Genomic DNA, 14,762 nt, shown 5'->3' on the forward strand with positions numbered 1-14,762 from the left:
TTGACCTAGTTTTCGAAGGTACGTGACCCTGTTTTGAACTTTACCTAGATATCATCAAGGTGAACATTCTCACTAATTTTCATGAAGATCTCATGAAAAATATGGCCTGTAGAGAGGTCACAAGGTTTTTTAATTTTTTAAACCTACTGGCCTTGTTTTTGACCGCACGTGACCCAGTTTCGAAACTGACCTAGATATCATCAAGGTGAACATTCAGATCAATTTTCATGAAGATCCATTGAAACATATGGCCTCTAGAGAGGTCAAAAGATTTTTCTAATTTTAGCCCTACTGACCTAGTTTTTACCGCAGTTGACCCAGTTTCAAACTTGACCTAGATATCATCAAGATGAACATTCAGACCAACTTCCATACAGATCCCATGAAAAATATGGCCTCTAGAGAGGTCACAATGTTCTTCATTATTTGACCTACTGACCTATTTTTTGAAGGCACGTGACCCAGTTTCGAATCTGACCTAGATATCATCAAGATGAACATTCTGACCAATTTTTATGGAGATCCACTCATAAGTATGGCCTCTAGAGAGGTCACAAGGTTTTTCTATTTTTAGACCTACTGACCTAGTTTTTGACCGCACATGACCCTGTTTCGAACTTGACCTAGATATCATCAAGATGAACATTCAGACCAATTTTCATACAGATCCCATGAAAAATATGGCCTCTAGAGAGGTCACAAGGTTTTCCTATTATTTGACCTACTGACCTAGTTTTTGATGGCACGTGACCCAGTTTCAAACTTGACCTAGATATCATCAAGGTGAACATTTTGACCAATTTTCATGAAGATCTCATGAAATATATGGCCTCCAGAGAGGTCACAATTTTTTTCTATTATTTGACCTACTGACCTAGTTTTTGATGGCACGTGACCCAGTTTCGAACTTGACCTAGATATCATCAAGGTGAACGTTCTGACCAATTTTCATGAAGCTCTTGTAAAATATATGGCCTCTAGAGAGGTCACAAGGTTTTTCTATTTTTAGACCTACTGACCTAGTTTTTGAAGGCACGTGACCCAGTTTCGAACATGACCTTGATATCATCAAGGTGAACATTCTGATCAATTTTCATGAAGATCTTGTGAAATATATGGCCTCTAGAGAGGTCACAAGGTTTTTCTATTTTTAGACCTACTGACCTAGTTTTTGATGGCACGTGAACCAGTTTCAAACTTGACCTAGATATCATCAAGGTGAACATTCTGACCAACTTTCATAAAAATCCCATGAAAAATGTGACCTCTTGAGTGGTCACAAGCAAAAGTTTACGGACGGATGGACTGACGGACGCTGCGCGATCACAAAAGCTCACCTTGTCACTTTGTGACAGGTGAGCTAAAAAAGGGAAGTAATTTCATGTACAAACAGATAAAAGAAATTAAATGGGGTGCCTGTGACCTCAAATTTGTATATGACACCATGTCTTGTAATAGTGAATATTTATACCAACACCACTGCATCAAAAAGTTACAGAGCAGACAAAAATTACCAAAAATCCCAATAGGTGACATTGACCTTGCATTAGATGTCTGAGTCTTCATGCAACAAAATAATTTGTTTTTGTGACTGTTTAAGTCAAGTTAACATCTAACTGTGACCTTGACCGTTGAAACAGGGGCCTGGTCTTGCACATGACACATTGCCTCTTAATGAGGTATATTTGTGCTAAGTGATTTTAAAATTCCTTGACAAATGGCAGAGCAATGGACAGGACAAGAAGCAAGACCATGTTAACCTTTGACCTCTATGTGTGAACTTGACCTTGGAGCTAGAAGTCTGGATCTTGCATATGATATATCAACGACGTGATAGGAAAAATTTGTGCCAAATAACTTTAAAATTCCTTTATAAATGGCAGAGCTATGGACTGGACAAGAAAAGGACCAAGTTAACCTTTGACCTCTATCTGTGACATTGACCTTTGAGCTAGGGATGTTGGTCTACAGAGTGACACATCAACTTATTAAAGGGAACATTTGTGTCAGGTAATTTGAAAATCCCTAATGGATGACTGGACTAGAAACATGCAATGAGAACAATGAACCTCTAACTGTGACCTTGTCCTTGGTGCTTGAGGTCTGAGTCTTGCACATGACTCATTGCCCCATTACGGTCAAAAAATGTTTGCCAATCAATTTAAAAATCCCTAGAAGAATGGCAGTTATGGATCGGACATGAATCAGATGCTATTTACCTCTTCTTAATCTTAAAAGCTACATGTACATGTAGATGTTTGGTTATCCATATAATTCATAAAACAGGATCAATCACACGGCACTTCAAAGCATTATTCATGTGAAAAAAATTTATCAAAACTTCAACCTGAAAATTTATTTAATTCAGGGCATAACTGAGGAAAGACTGATACGAAATTTATGGTCTTAGTTTCATATGATGCATGTGTTATAAGGAATAACTATTTTCAGTGAATTTAGCCATCAAGTAATAACACAGAGGAAGTAGAAGTTCAGGAAACTTTTAGCATTTAAATGGAAGACAGGAAAGCAGGTGCCAGAGAGACAAGAATAACTCTCTGTATACTTTGTACAGTCAAACCTATAATATCGATTCGTTTACATAATATTTTTTTCAGCAGGAACATACCATATCCTTACATATTCTGTACCCTTTTCCTGTAACTATTCCTTCAACTCCATACATGTGAGACACAAATCTGTGCAACAAATGTGAACTTCTTGTTGCGTTTATGGAAAACTGCCCTACCTCATATATTTCTCTACAAAAGAAGAATATTTCCTCACATGATGTACATAAAAAATAATTCCTTTTTTGATGCAAATCATATATTAAGACATATCTCAGTGTCGTATCAGAATTGTGCATTGTAGCAACTGTTTCCATGTGTGATGTGATGTTGTGTTAAAACATTAAATGTTCAAAAAGTTACTTTCCCAGTTTTCAATTTTGTTCTGTCTGTGACTGATAGCAGAGCTGGACTAAGTGAAACAAGTGATGAAAGACTTAGTGATCTGCAATAAAGAAATCCCTGCTGTTAAGGTGAAATTACACAAAACCAGACAGACATAATGTCCAGTCACAATGAACAAAATCTTAAATTGTGTATCACAGATAAGCTTTCTGGCAAAAAAAACAGCCATGATCTATATAAAGAATGGTTTTAATGTACATCACTGCCTGCTGAATTTTCCAAACTGGCTAAATTTCTGCGAATACCTTAATAAATTTCAACCTGAGAATCTACAACTGGTTCTCATTTTTCCTGTGACTAATATCAATTGAAGTGACCCTTCTCGTGATCCAACCAGTATCTTCTGTGTGATTGGAAAGCCTGCGGCCAAACAACATCTGAAATATGACTCAAACTAGTCATAATGTCTCAGACTGAATACTTATTCAGTTTAAATGATTGCATGTATGTCCAAAATATATTTCAAAACAATCTGACTGCAAAGAAAGTGTGAAATGTAGGAAAGTGTCCCTCTAAGCAACTTTTCTATGAACATTTACATCACAATCTCCTTTCCCTATACTGAAACTGTCAAAATGCAATATAAAACCTAACAAGAGCTGTCTGTAAGACAGCGTGCTCCACTATTCGGGGATTTGACAGTAAAATGAATGTATGTCTGAATAAGAGACCTCTGCTTTAAGAGGAAGATACACCTAGGGGCATAATTCCATCAAATACACAAATTTGAGTTATTAGGATTGTTACAACATATGCAGATGATGATGATAGATATAGTTTGAGTTTCAAGTCATTATCTTATATAGTACTAGTTATGTCCAGAAAACGAAGTTTGTAAAATATTAAAGTATAAAAGGGGCATAATTCGGTCAAAAATACAAATCAAAGTTATGGGGATTGTTACCACACATGCAGATGATGATGATAAAGATATATTTTAAGTTTCAAGTCTTTATCTTACATTGCATTAAAGTAGTATCCAGAAAGCGAAGATTGCAAAAAAAGTTAAGTACAAAAGGTGCATAATTCTGTCAAAAACACTATTAGAGTTACGGGGTATGTAGCCACAAATGCAGATGATTATAAATAAATACTTTTAATTTCAAGTCATTATCTTTTAAAGTACCAAAGATATGTCTAAAAACAAAGCTTTCGAAAAAATTTATAACTCCTTGGTGACCTTAACCTTGGGTATAATGGGCCCAGCCCCTACACATACTTTGTTTGCATGCTGGACAATGTTTATGTGAACTTACAGTATGATGTAAGCAAAAGTAACAAAGATATGACAGAAAAACAAAGGTTGCCGAAAAACTTTAACCTTAAAAATAACCTAAGTATAAGACCTTGGTGACCTTGACTTTGGGTATAATGGGCCCAGTCCCTATACATACTTTGTTTGTATGCTGGACAATGTTTATGTAAAGTAACAGTAAGAGTTAAGCAATAGTAACAAAGATATGACAGAAAAACAAAGGTTGCCGGAAAAAACTTTAACCTCAAAAATAACCTAAGTATAACACCTTGATGACCTTGACCTTGGGTATAATGGGCTAAACCCCTACACATACTCTGTTTGTATACTGAACAATGTTTATGTGAACTTACAGTAGGATGTAAGCAAAAGTAACAAAGATATGACAGAAAAACAAAGGTTGCCAAAAACTTTAACCTTAAAAATAACCTAAGTATAACAGTTTGGTGACCTTGACCTTGGGTATTATGGGCTCAGCCCCTACACATACTTTGTATGTAAGTATAACAGCTTGGTGACCTTGACCTTGGGTATAATGGACTCAGCCCATATACATATATTGTTTGTATACTGGACAACGTTTATGTGAACTTACAGTAAGATATAAGCAATAGTAACAAAGATATGAAAGAAAAACAAAGGTTGCCGAAAAACTTTAACCTTAAAAATAACCTAAGTATAACAGTTTGGTGACCTTGACCTTGGGTATTATGGGCTCAGCCCCTACACATACTTTGTTTGTATACTGAACAATGTTTATGTGGAGTTACAGTAAGATATAAGCAATAGTAACAAAGATATGACAGAAAAACAAAGGTTGCCGAAAAACTTTAACCAAGAAGGGTTGCGCCGACGCCGGGGCGAGTAGTATAGCCCCCCTATTCTCTGAATAGTAGAGCTAAAAATCAAGTCTTACGTATGTAAAATGTGTCATAACAAACACTTTAAATAACAAAGGTATCAATCACACTGTCTGTTCAAATTCCTTGCTTTACTGACTTCCAGATCTGAAGCAACGTCAATTGTTTTCAGGTAAAATTTAGTACAGTAACTGTATGCCAAGTGAGAATCATTAGGTCAGATTGCAGCTAACAATTAGCTGCAGTCTGACCTAATAATTCTCACTTGGAATACAGCTTACTGTACCAATTATTATGAACAAAATCCTGTCCAATTTCAAAGTAACAGATTACTAATGTAATCTCACTACCACACATGCTTCAGAATGTAGTCATTATGGTAAAACTGGCTGAAATAATGTTACTCCACTATAATTCTAATTTCTACCTTTCTTTCAATTGCTGTTGCAATTTAAACGAAGTCTATTAAATTTTACAGTATCATGGAAAAGTACCTGATTTTTATTAGAAGTATTTACAAAGGAATTATTTACCCATTCACAACACCAAACAATTGTCTTCGGTCAAATCTGAGAAGTTGTAGACTTATATACACAGAGGTGGCCAATCCCCGTCTATGCGAAAAACTTTATATTGTCAAAGCACTCTCATTTTGAGGGTTTTGGGTACTGAAAATATAAGAAATCCAACAGAATAAGTAAACATAGAATTCAGGACCTCAAATATGAAGACTTATGCTCAATTAAGCATTTAAGGAAACCAATATTCAAGTCTAGTGTGTGAAAATCTGCCTGTTTTCCTTCAAAATCTAATGAAATATGCCAATTTCAGGCCTGATCTGTTCAATTTCAAGTCTGTAAACTGATTTTTCTTGCACAGATTATGATTACACATATTTCTCTATTCAGACTTTGTGTACTGTGTAAATTCAAGTATCCAAAAGAGCAATTTAATGTAAACAAGAATAGAAATATATATGAGCCATTCCATTGGAAAACCAACATGGGAGCTTTGCGACCAGCATGGACCCAGACCAGCCTGCGCATCCGCGCAGTCTGGTCAGAATCCATGCTGTTCGCTAATGGTTTGCCAATTGCAGTAGGCTTTAAAAGCAAACAGCATGGATCCTGATCAGACTGTGCGGATGCGCAGGCTGATCGCAAACCCACTATGTTGGTTTTGTCATGGCACGGCTCATATATAATATCCGACTCTAGGTCAGATTTCCTCGGCCGCAGCTCAAATTTCTAAAAATCCATGGCGGCATTTGTAATATACCATTTTGTTTTCCGCAAACGGTTTCAAACATAGAACTTATACAAATGCATTTTATGCATGAAAACCTGCAAAATTAGAAAATTTCCAGAAATATGTAAAACTGAAAGTAGGATTTTCATATTTTTCAAGCATGTATAGTTTTTACTCAAACTGAAGCTATTTCCGCAATTGTAATAATTAATTCAAGTAATTTCCAGATTTCTATGCCTACCAGCCATTCACCATCAAAAATACAGCCATATAGATTGCAAAATAACAAATATATTGACAATTTACTTTCTGAATTTTTCCATTATATCAGGCCTAAGACCTAAGTATTTTTTACTATATATTCTATATAGGCAATGGACACTAATGTATTTTTTCATGCATTCCAACCCCCAAAATACCTGAACTCAACAGAACTATTCAAGAGAAAAAATTCCAGCCACAATAAACATGGGGTTTGAATGGCTCTTTTTTCAACCATTTTGAACCAAATCACATGCATATGAAGAACGCTCTCTTGATGGCCGCAAACAGGCAAAACTGGCGTTATCAAAAAGTCATGTTATGCATATTCTGACATTCTCATTCTGTCAAATTGTACATGTACCTATTATTTTATATCTCCTCTACTAAATTTTGCTATCCATTTATTTCAGGTTTTTCACCCAAAAATTCACCAATGCATTTTTGTATTCACCAGCAAACAGAGGAACTATTTTCTATGTTACCACTTCCTTATTGCGGTCAACCAAGGGCAAGTTACTGTGATCTTGTTCCTATCTGAGCGCAGCCTCTGCACATACCTTGTTTGCATGCTGAACAATGTTAATGTGAAGTTTAAGTTTTCACATCGCATTTTAGAACAAAGACAGTGTTGTTCATATAATGTAAGACAATTGACTTAGTACTGATAAGACATTATCACCTTTCAGGTTATTAGGTATTCAATTATAGAAAATATTAAGAATTTCTAAAACTTTTTTTTTTTAACACCTAGCAGATATACATGTAATCAATTTGGTCAGGTTCGCGCCATTTTTCCTCCGAACAGGTGTTGTATTCAAGCGGTCTTTATATAAAATTTAGCCTGGTGACCCATACATTTTTAGCCATTTTTATTCTCACAATACAATTATTCATACAAAAGAAAAATAGGAAAAAAATCTACGAAACAGTTTTTTCAAAATTAAAAAATTTATTCTTCACTATGGGTATTTTTCATTGAAAAAAAGTTCACAGAAGTGAATAGGAAACAAGATTTATTTTTCATTTGTACCCATTATTGTAAGGATACCATATTACAAATATGACTGTGATATCTAATAAGTATATAACAAAATCTGAAAAAAGAATCAACCTTATTGTGCTGTCTTGATGTATATTTTGGTTGGTATTTATAAACAAGAGGGCCATGATGGCCCTATATCGCTCACCTGTTATCACTGCACTTGAGGACAAGAAGGTCCTCAGTAAAATATCAAAGTCCAAAGGACAGGAACAACAAAGGGAAGAAATTTAACCAAAAAGAAAAAAAAATTCTTACAAGGTATAGATATGTCAAAATACACCTAAAAATTGGAGGTACCATCCATGTCGTACCACAGAAAAGTGGTCTCGGTTTTTCCCTATGGCCAATAATAAAAAAGTTACTAAAAATAAGCTATTTATAGTAACGTAAAAGGGAAGTAACTAAAAAATAAATATTGTAAGTGAACAAAAGAAGGATCTGCCAAATAAATCTGTTGACATAAATGAAATTTCAGATCAGTATCTTCATTAGTTATGGATATATACCCATTTTAATTTGAAATAAAGGGAGATAATTTGACATAAAACCAGTCCATAGTTATCTACCCTGATTGTCTCTGTCCAACTAATAACAATAATGAAATTTCAAATAAGTCCTATAAGTACTTACTGATATAAATCCATTTTGATTACAATCAGGGGAGGTAATCAGATATAAAATAACTCTGGAACCTACGATTGGATCTGATTTGTCATGGAATCCAAGATTTATTGTTGTTGAAGACATTTTGGAAGTTTGTATCAAATAAAACCATAAATGAAGTCTCTATACGGCTGCAAAAGCCAAAATAGACAATTTTGGACCTTTAAGGGGCCATAACTCTGGAACCCATGATGGAATCTGGCCAGTTGAAGAAAGGAAGCAAGATCTCGTGGTGATACAAGTTGTGTGCAAGTTTGGTTAAAATCAAATCATAAATGAAGCTGCTATTGTGCAGACAAGGTCAAAATAGCTAATTTTGGCCCTTTCAGGGGCCATCACTCTGGAACCCATAATGGAATCTCGCCAGTTCAAGAAAGGAACCAAGATTTTATGGTGATACAAGTTGTGTGCAAGTTTGGTTAAATTCAAATCATAAATGAAGCTGCTATTGTGCAGACAAGGTCAAAATAGCTAATTCTGGCCCTTTAAGGGGCCATAACTCTGGAACCCATAATGGAATCCGGCTAGTTCAAGAAAGGAACCAAAATCTCGTGGTGATACAAGTTGTGTGCTAGTTTGGTAAAAATCTAATCATAAATAAAGCTGCTATTGTGCAGACAAGGTCAAAATAGCTAATTCTGGCCCTTTCAGGGGCCATAACTCTGGAACCCATAATGGGATCTGGCCAGTTCAAGAAAGGAACCTTGACCTTATGGTGATACAAGTTGTGTGCAAGTTTGGTTAAAATAAAATCATAAATGAAACCACTATCGTGCAGACAAGGAATTGTTGCCGCACGCACGGACGAAGGGTGATCACAAAAGCTCACCTTGTCACTATGTGACAGGTGAGCTAAAAAGCAGAAAATTATGAAAATGTTGAAAAATTGCTGGAAGTTTCAGCAACAGTGGGTGTGTTCAAAACATTTTTTCACAAAAACAAGCCTTGTGACCCATTGTTTTTATTTGTAACATGTTCATTGTTTTCAGCACAAAATTTCCTATCATACAGTCATGTATATGTGAATTTGAAAAAATTCTATGAAAGGAAAACAAGAGGGCCATGATGGCCCTATATCGCTCACCTGTTATCATTGCACTTGAGGACAAGAAGGTCCTCAGAAAAAATATCTAAGTCCAAAGGACAGTAACAACAAAGTGAAGAAATTTAACCGAAAAGAAAAAAAATATTCTTACAAGGTACAGATATGTCAAAGTACACCTAAAAATTGGAGGTACCATCCATATTGTACCACAGAAAAGTGGTCTTGGTTTTTCCCTACGGCCAATAATAAAAAAGTTACTAAAATAAGCTATTTATAGTAACGTAAAAGGGAAGTAATTAAAAAAAATTTTATTGTAAGTGAACAAAAGAAGGATCTGCCAAATAAATTTGTTGACATAAATGAAATTTCAGATAAGTATCTTCATTAGGTACGGAGATATACCCATTTTAATTTGAAATAAAGGGAGGTAATTTGACATAAAATCAGTCCATAGTTATCTACCCTGATTGGCTCAGTCCAACTAATGACAATAATGAAATTTCAAATAAGTCCTATAAGTACTAACTGATATAAATCCATTTTGATTACAATCAGGGGAGGTAATCAGATATAAAATAACTCTGGAACCTATGATTGGATCTGATTTGTCATGGAATCCAAGATTTATTGTTGTTGAAGATATTTTGGAAGTTTGTATCAAATAAAACCATAAATGAAGTCTCTATATGGCTGCAAAAGCCAAAATAGCCGATTTTGGACCTTTAAGGGGCCATAACTCTTGAACCCAAGATGGAATCTGGCCAGTTCAAAAAAGGAACCAAGATCTTGTGGTGATACAAGTTGTGTGCAAGTTTGGTTAAAATCAAATTATAAATGAAGCTGCTATTGTACAGACAAGGTCGAAATAGCTGATTTTGGCCCTTTCAGGGGCCATAACTCTGGACCCCATTATGGGATCTGGCCGTTTCAAGAAAGGAACCAAGATCTTATGGTGACACAAGTTTTGTGCAAGTTTGATTAAATTCAAATCATAAATGAAGCTGCTATTGTGCAGACAAGGTCAAAATAGCTAATTCTGGCCCTTTCAGGGGCCATAACTCTGGAACCCATAATGGAATCTCGCCAGTTCAAGAAAGGAACCAAGATCTTATGGTGATACAAGTTGTATGCAAGTCTGGTTAAAATAAAATCATAAATGAAGCTGCTATTGTGCAGACAAGGTCAAAATAGCTAATTCTGGCCCTTTCAGGGGCCATAACTCTGAAACCCATAATGGAATCTGGCTAGTTCAAGAAAGGAACCAAGATCTTATGGTGACACAAGTTTTGTGCAAGTTTGGTTAAAATCAAATCATAAATGAAGCTGCTATTGTGCAGACAAGGTCAAAATAGCTATTTTTGGCCCTTTCAGGGGCCATAACTCCGGAACCCATAATGGGATCTGGCCAGTTCAAGAAAGGAACCGAGATCTTATGGTGATACAAGTTGTGTGCAAGTTTGGTTAAAATAAAATCAGTAATGAAACCACTATCGTGCAGACACGAAATTGTTGACGGACGGACGGACGACGGACGACGGACGAAGGGTGATCACAAAAGCTCACCTTGTCACTATGTGACAGGTGAGCTAAAAACTATAGGAATTCTCTTTAAGGGGCAATAACTTTAGAACCCATGATGGGATCTGGCCAATTTTCGAAAGGAACTGAGATGTCATGCCAATACAAGTTTTGTACAAGTTTGATCAAAATTGCCTGCAAAATGTGGTCTCTATCTTGTTCACCAGAAATTGTGGACGGACGGACGGACAATAGACGATCACAAAAGCTCACCCTGTCAGCTAAAAAGGGGGATGATTAATAAAATATTGTGGCAAGAGTTATGGCCCTTGTGTCATATGATGTAAGTGATGATGTTGAATAACTTTTTTAAGTTTGAATCAAATCCATTTTGTAATACCCGAGATAGAGTGAAAGTGCATCAAAAATCTAACCTGAAATTCTAAGTAAAAGGGGGCATAATTCAGGAAATATTGGTACCAGAGTTATGGACCTTGTATCATATGATATGGGTGATATGGTAGAATAACTATTTTAAATTTGAATCAAATCTATTCCGTAATATCTGAGATAGAGTGAAAGCTCATCAAAATGTTCTAAGTAAAAGGGGGATAATTCATGAAATATTGGTGTGAGAGTTATGGCCCTTGTGATGTGCGTGGTGATGAGCAATAACTATTTAAAGATTGAAACAAATCCATCAAGTAATTATAGAGATAAAGAGAAAGTGCATCAAAACTTTAACCTAAGTGCATACACAGGACGCCAATGCCGGTGTAACAGCCCAGTTTTTCCCCCAGTCAGTTCTTTCCCCGGGGAAAAAACTGACTAGTCAGTTTCTTCCCCCCCTAGTCAGTTTTTTCCCCCCTTGGAATAAGTTTTCTGATAGGGAAAGAAACTGACTAGTTAGTCAGATTTTTCCCCAGGGAAAAAACTGACTAGTCAGTTCTTTCCCCCTAGTTTTCCCTTCAAGTACTGGATTCTTTCGGTATTGTTATTTGGGATACAAGTGTCTATTCATTTTCCATTTAAATTTCAGATGAAACAGGTATTGTTTTTCAATTGAATAAACCTGTATGTTTCTTTTTTGTAACTTTAATCAATGTTTTTTTTTGTCAAATCAAATTTTTTAACTTCTGTTTGATTGCCATTACTATTTAATATCTGTCAGGTGCGGGGAAGAAATTGACTGGTCAGTTCTTTCCCCCTTGCATATACTTCACCTATCAGGTGGGGGAAAAAATTGACCAGTCACTTATTTCCCCCCTAGCGTATATTTCACCTATCAGGTGGGGGAAGAAATTGACCAGTCAGTTCTTTCCCCCCTAGCATATAGGTGGGGGAAGAAACTGACTAGTCAGTTCTTTCCCCCCTTGCATATACTTGACCTATCAGGTGGGGGAAGAAACTGACCGGTCAGTTCTTTCCCCCCTAGACAGTACTTGACCTGTCAGGTGGGGGAAGAAATTGGCCATTCGGTTCTTTCCCCGCCTAGCCACTACTTGACCTGTCAGGTGGGGTAGAAATTGACCGGTCAGTTCTTTCCCTCCTAGCATATACTTGACCTATCAGGTGGGGGAAGAAATTGACCAGTCAGTTCTTTCCCCCCTAGCATATATTTCACCTATCAGGTGGGGGAAGAAATTGACTAGTCAGTTCTTTCCCCCCTTGCATATACTTGACCTATCAGGTGGGGGAAGAAATTGACCGGTCAGTTCTTTCCCCCCCTAGCCAGTACTTGACCTGTGGGGTGGGGAGAAGAAATTGACTAGTCAGTTCTTTCCCCCCTTGCATATACTTGACCTATCAGGTGGGGGAAGAAATTGACTAGTCAGTTCTTTCCCCCCTACATTTGTAGCATATACCTGATCTATCAGGTTGGGGAAAAAATTGACTGGTCAGTTCTTTCTCCCCTAGCATTATACTTGAACTGTCAGGTGGGGGACGAAATTGACTAGTCAGTTCTTTCCCCCCAAGCCAGTACTTGACCTGTCAGGTGGGGGAAGAATTTGACCAGTCAGTTCTTTCCCCCTAACATATACTTGACATATCAGGTGGGGGAAGAAATTGACTAGTCAGTTCTTTCCCCCCTAAAATATACTTGACCTGTCAGGTGGGGGAAGAAATTGACTAGTCAGTTCTTTCCCCCCTAGTCAGTACTTGACCTGTCAGGTGGGGGAAGAAATTGACTAGTCAGTTCTTTCTCCCATATATATAGTTAGTACTTGACCTGTGGTGTGGGGAGAAGAAATTGACTGGTCAGTTCTTTCCCCCCTAGCCAGTACTTGACCTGTCGGGTGGGGAGAATAAATTGACCGGTTAGTTTTTCCCCCCCTTGCATATACTTGACCTGTCGGGTGGGGAGAAGAAATTGACCGGTCAGTTCTTTCCCCCCTTGCATATACTTGACCTATCAGGTGGGGGAAGAAATTGACCAGTCAGTTCTTTCCCCCCTAGCATATATTTCACCTATCAGGTGGGGGAAGAAATTGACTAGTCAGTTCTTTCCCCCCTTGCATATACTTGACCTATCAGGTGGGGGAAGAAATTGACTGGTCAGTTCTTTCCCCCCCTAGCCAGTACTTGACCTGTCGGGTGGGGAGAAGAAATTGACTAGTCAGTTCTTTCCCCCCTTGCATATACTTGACCTATCAGGTGGGGGAAGAAATTGACTGGTCAGTTCTTTCTCCCCTAGCATTATACTTGAACTGTCAGGTGGGGGAAGAAATTGACTAGTCAGTTCTTTCACCCCAAGCCAGTACTTGACCTGTCAGGTGGGGGAAGAAATTGACCAGTCAGTTCTTTCCCCCTAGCATATACTTGACTGTCAGGTGGGGGAAGAAATTGACTAGTCAGTTCTTTCCCCCCTAGCCAGTACTTGACCTGTCAGGTGGGGGAAGAAATTGACTGGTCAGTTCTTTCCCCCCTATATATAGTTAGTACTTGACCTGTGGTGTGGGGAGAAGAAATTGACCGGTCAGTTCTTTCCCCCCTAGCCAGTACTTGACCTGTCGGGTGGGGAGAAGAAATTGACCAGTCAGTTCTTTCCCCCCTTGCATATACTTGACCTATCAGGTGGGGGAAGAAATTGACTAGTCAGTTCTTTCCCCCTAGCCAGTACTTGACCTGTCAAGAGGCGAAATGAAATTGACCAGTCAGTTCTTTCACCCCTAGCCAGTGCTTGACCTGTCAGGTGGGGAAGAAATTGACCAGTCAGTTCTTTCCCCCCTAGCCATTACTTGCTCTGTTAGGTGGGGGAAGAAATTGACCGGTCAGTTCTTTCCCCCACCTAACAGAGCAAGTACTGGCTTTGGAGGGGAAAGAACTGACCAGTCAATTTCTTCCTCCACCTGACAGGTCAAGCACTGGCTAGGGGGAAAAGAACTGACCAGTCAATTTCTTCCCCCACCTGACAGGTCAAGAACTGGCTAGGGGGAAAGAACTGACCGGTCAATTTCTTCCCCCACCTGACAGGTCAAGTACTGGCTAGGGGGGAAAGAACTGACTAGTCAATTTCTTCCCCCACCTGACAGGTCAAGTACTGGCTAGGGGGGAAAGAACTGACTAGTCAATTTCTTCCCCCACCTGACAGGTCAAGCACTGGCTAGGGGGGAAAGAACTGACTGGTCAGTTTCTTCTCCCCACCTGACAGGTCAAGAACTGGCTAGGGGGAAAGAACTGACCGGTCAATTTCTTCCTCCACCTGACAGGTCAAGTACTGGCTAGGGGGGAAAGATCTGACTAGTCAATTTCTTTCCCCACCTGACAGGTCAAGCACTGGCTAGGGGGGAAAGATCTGACTAGTCAATTTCTTCCCCCACCTGACAGGTCAAGCACTGGCTAGGGGGGAAAGAACTGACTGGTCAATTTCTTCTCCCTAACCAACAGGTCA

General features: G+C 38.0%; 1 long non-coding RNA gene across 4 annotated transcripts in view; it reads right to left on the reverse strand.

Annotated features, from left to right (window-relative positions):
- The window catches only part of LOC128546182 (uncharacterized), a 36,007-nt gene that overhangs the window by 17,964 nt on the left and 3,281 nt on the right, over window positions 1-14,762 (reverse strand). For 2 of the 4 annotated variants that reach the window (XR_008367582.1, XR_008367580.1), the window contains exons 3-5: window positions 5,624-5,758; window positions 3,237-3,352; window positions 2,630-2,762 (exon numbers count right to left, since the gene is read on the reverse strand). This is a non-coding gene — a long non-coding RNA (uncharacterized LOC128546182). Of the gene's footprint in view, window positions 1-2,629; window positions 2,763-3,220; window positions 3,353-5,623; window positions 5,759-14,762 lie in introns of all 4 variants that reach the window. The other 2 variants (XR_008367581.1, XR_006684499.2) reach the window with 2 other exon arrangements.

Source organism: Mercenaria mercenaria, chromosome 16 (genome assembly GCF_021730395.1).
Source record: "Mercenaria mercenaria strain notata chromosome 16, MADL_Memer_1, whole genome shotgun sequence".
In the NCBI taxonomy this organism is placed as follows: domain Eukaryota; kingdom Metazoa; phylum Mollusca; class Bivalvia; order Venerida; family Veneridae; genus Mercenaria; species Mercenaria mercenaria.